The sequence below is a fragment of the Diadema antillarum genome, unplaced genomic scaffold (genome assembly GCF_040938485.1).
Source record: "Diadema antillarum isolate AM-2024a unplaced genomic scaffold, OU_Dant_1.0 scf00000110, whole genome shotgun sequence".
NCBI lineage: Eukaryota > Metazoa > Echinodermata > Echinoidea > Diadematoida > Diadematidae > Diadema > Diadema antillarum.
Window position 1 is genome coordinate 1758279 of NW_027270999.1, and position 5075 is coordinate 1763353.

The window sequence follows — 5075 nt, forward strand, 5'->3', positions numbered from 1 at the left end:
ATCAGTTTATTCGACCAGTGTCCTTTGAATGCAAATCAAATACATCATACTTACATTACAAAATTGCATATAATTAATTCATGTCAGATATATAGTGTGTTTGAAATAATGAGTTATAATGATGCGTATACATACGATGTACACTTGCGTGCGGTATTACACATTCTTGCACACTCATCTGAGGATTATGTAGAAAACGACAAGAAATCAGAAACATAGCAGTGCATATGGTCAAAACTGAATCAACAGTTTTAACATGTTTATTGTTCATTGAAACATGGACACACATTTAAGTCATTGCAATAGAACAACGAGCCTCATATCTTTTTAAGTATATAGTTATTAAAGCCTTCTTACCGAACAATGACTTGAAATTTATTTCACTAGCTATGCATCTGCAAAACCGAAACGATGTAAGAGTTCAGCAGATGGAATCACTATTCCTACACCAACACTTTATTTTCTTGTCTATCTAGCAATCATAATGTACAAGCAAACGTCCATAGGCCATGATTATACGTTTAGAAAAGTGAAGAAACCTACTTCTCATTAAATTTCATTTTTTTTAAACTCATATTCCTCACCATGACAAGTGAAGACAAGAACGTGATCGTTTGGCTCTTTTATCATCTAACCTCCGGCCTATTTAGCACGTTCGAGTAATCCACTCATATCAAAAGCTTGATCATAGCATTAAGTCGGCTTTTATCGTCAACTCGCCATAAAATTGATTTGTCAAAGCACATATGTGTGATGAAAAATTAGAATAACAGTCATTTGACTCTCTTCTTTGCCTCTCTTACCGATCTATTCACAGAGTTAAGGAGTTATTGATCACCGCATAATTAGAGTCAGGTTAATGAAGCACATGGATAAGCTGTCACGACCAAGGACGACAAGAATAATTTTAGACGTTCATGCCAAACATGTAATAGAAAGCTCTGTCGTGTATGAAATAAATACCAAATACCCATAATTCCTTTGACGATGTTGATGACTAATCCCTGTGTAAAACTAGAAACGTCAGAATAGAGTCAACAGACTTTTATACTAAATTAGAACATTCGTTTTATCTGCTGTGATAAGGGTGGGGTTTTCTCAGCGACTTCTTATTATCCAATCATATCTCTCAGTGACGTCAACGTGGTAACTTTCTTTCACATTTTCGCAAAAAAAGAGAAGAAATCAACATTTTCACGATTTTGGAATGTTCAGGTCAGTAAACTTTACAGATTTTTAAGAATTGAAACGGAACATGTTTATTACTTACTATCAAGTTTTGAGAAAGTCGAGTGTCAAAATCATTATTATAATATTTAGCAATATTACTTTAAGATTCTTATTTTCTCGGGGAGGGGGGTTGCTATACAACAAAGTGTATTTGCAGTTCTGACCATAGCCATTGATATATCAATACAGTTTTCCTTTGTTCTCCGCAAGACATCGATTCTCTAGTGAAACCAGAAAAATATCAATTCCAACTAGAAAAATCTATAATCTAGACGAACATTGTTAGCGACATTCACAATGGTACTCCAAGAGTATACTTATAGAAGATTTAGAAGCAAAAATGATATTGTTTCACATACATCGCGATGGATCCAATGCAAGTAAAAAGTGATCACAGCAAATTCCGTGTTTGCATGTGTGAAAAGAGGAAGCTGTGTCTCACTTCAATTAAATTAAATGAGATGTACATCCTGACCTTACAGAAAGAGCGATATATGTCACTCCTATCGCACAGCTGTAATATAAACGTTACATGAAAATGTATTAACTTTGACGTTACATAAGAATGTATTAACCGTGTGAAAACAAGGAACAGTATTCAGCCATCTCTGCGTGTCTAATTTAACATCATGATATTGCACATCAACCCGTCGTATTTATACTTGTTTTCAGTTATTTTATCGTCGAAATGTCTGTGCTTATCGTTCTTGTGCGATATCGTGGAGTCAAGATTCACTAACTTTCTATCATACAGGCCCTCAAAAATCAGTATAACATGCCATCCCAGACAAGGGCGACATTTGATGTCCGTATCAAAGTGTAAAGCCATCAAGTACCAGAGAGCATATAGTACCTAATGCTGTTTCGTTTATCTATATCACAAATGATTTTTTATTCTATCTGGTTAACGTTTGATGGATTAGAGCAAAACAAAATCTCCTTCATTTGAGCCATGTGTTGTTCATATTATGTAATTGTTTTAATTCTATTCAAGAACTATCAAAAGCCCCTAAATTGCTCAATTTGTAACTAATCACTAATTTGGAAACACATGTAAAGAATATTCAAATTAATGCTTCTGTCCCAGCACTGGTGAAAGTTTTCATACATCTTTATCTTCTGATAATCTAATTGATTTTAGTAGATCCAACTAATCCATTTAAGATTACGTAATAAACTTCAGTGTTGCCAATTTGATGAGTACAATGTGATTGTTACTGTCTGCAGCAGCACGACCCCAGAACTTAATGAATTAAACTAGTCACATGGCGCCAGATATCTCTTTGAAATTAGCAGTAGTACACTTGACGCTATGTATGATATATCATTATTTACCATTATGATGCTGTTGCTGATTGTCAGTGCGGGTTATGAAATGGGCTTTAGAATCTCTGCAATCTGATTGGTCAATTGTCATGCACTGATTTCTACTGATCCACACTGAGCCATGCATCCGGTAAAGTCCGAACGCGTGGCTCAAGTCTTGTATAGTGTAGAAGGTATACCGGACACATGATGGGGAAAATGCTTGTATTTCATGAATTTACGGGCCCATTTTATAACACAAATGATGCACAGGCCTATTTCGTGGATCAGTGAGAATCGGATGCCCTCGTTTAACTTTGGAACATTCTAAAACCCACTCGCTGCGCTCGTGGGTTTAAACAGTTCCAAAGTTTAACTCGTGCATCCTATTCTCACTGATAAACTCTGTCCTGTGCATCATTTGTATACTGACAAGTTTAAAATCAACTCTGGATTTTTCGACTCTGGATTTTCCATTAGGCATTTCCAATAAAAACGGAAGTCTCCACCTGCCTATAAAGCGTGGGAATTCTATAGACATTGAACATTGTCACTACATTCTAGTTTCAAATTGCAATAGTTTTCGGGAAAGCCTACGTGCATATGAATATTTTTTTTATTCCTTTCCAATAGATAAAAGAAATAAAAAACCACGAATCCTTGTTGGTTTCATGTGAAAAACATTGAATAGCTTCGGATCAGTTTTTTTTTTAAATGCAACATGCAGTTCACGGACAGACCTCAAATGATTAAAAATTTAACATAGAGGAATAAAGTGCAACGATATGATTCATAGGAGTTTGATGTAATAAAAAGTTTGATGTAATTAAACGTCTTGGTCAAGATCCAATCGACCATGTTGAGGTATGCTAAGTCTTGGTGGACTCCTCGACCATAAAGGAACTAAGAGAACAGCAGCCTGCTCTTATCCGCAAACTATTCAAATGAATATCAATATCTCCCATCAATACATTTTGCGATGTCCATATCATGATAAACACTGCTTTCCTGCGTGAAAATCTGGACAGAAGAAAACCTAGATAAGTTTCTGTTAGGTCTGCTTCGTGCAGTGAAACCGTCAAACTTTACAGGTTGCTCTATGACATGAGGGAAAACCCCACTGTCAATCCTATTCTTCATTTTCTTCTTCTTTTCTTTCTTTCTTTTTTTTCTCTCTGTATAAATCTAGGCTAAGCGCCGCAATTTTTGCCCACTATGAATTCATTTTGTACTGCACGAGTATAGCTTATTACATCTCAGATATAATCGACTGTTCTTTTTATTTTACGCATACAAGTTTACTACCGTAAATTTTTCGAGAGAGAATCAAGTTTGTGGATCATGTTTGCGTGGACATCTAGGGTATTATTGTCGGACACATTCATACGACTATCAAATTTGTAACGTATTGAGTTCTATACGTTTTTCTCATTGAATAAGCAACAATAGCAACTCCAACAACAACCACCTTCAGGTTTGTTTCGTTATCAATACGAAGAGATGTTCAAAGTAAAGTCATCATCAATAATATTTTCAACGCTACTGCACTCATTACATAACAAGAAATTATCATAATATTCTGATTATTTTCTTTGTTTTTCAGCAACTTCAATCTCAAACATCTAAAGTTTCAAAAGAATTATATTGTGGATTTTGCATTTAAATTCTTCGATTTTTAACCTTTATAGGGCCCTATCGCTTTCTAGTTATGGAGTAAACAGTGGTCTGGATAATACTTAGCCACAGACCTTTAAAGAAATGAATTAGTATGTTTATTAGAAGAGTAGATAAAAACAGCAAACCAGAAAGTGGCAATCTACGTGTAAGACAGTGCTGCATGAATGGCTTTTGGTTTACACCGCTGAAAAGAACACACATTTTATACTTGTACACTCCGACATGCACCAGTTCATACATGAATATTTATGACATAGTTTTCATGAAGACCTATCCAGTTTTTAAATACTTCAGTTACAAATCAAATCAAGAAAAGGTCTACAGTGACCTTTATCTGCACAAAATCAGATTGTAACTGTGAACTGGCTTATAGCCAACATGGTTCACTGCAATAATAATGATATTCGTGCACTACTACAATGACAGAGGGCTTGATCACTGCCTGCCAGCGAATACCAAGACTGTGCGCTGATCGGACAGTGATGGCGCTAGAGTAGTTTACTGTACGTGACAGGCAGCAGGCTGCACTTGTCGCCGACCGTCAGCCGTTCTTTTCAACGTTGTACAGTATTCGAAACGAACAAACATACACGTAGTTCATGTTTGCTATACGTAGTGTGTAAACACCCATATTTTGTTTGTTTAAAGGGACGAGATACGAGATACTGCAGGGCCCAGACTCAGTGGAGTTCACTCAAATGCAAAGTAGAGATGTATCACATTTGAAATGCTGTTATGCATGAAACATGTCTTTCAGTGCGCCATGATCGTGATACGGTAATAAATACAGGTTAACTGCTTCTTGTAGGTACAAAAAGTATCTTCAGCCTCCACTTTTTTGGTCGTTTGTCGAACTGCTGGAT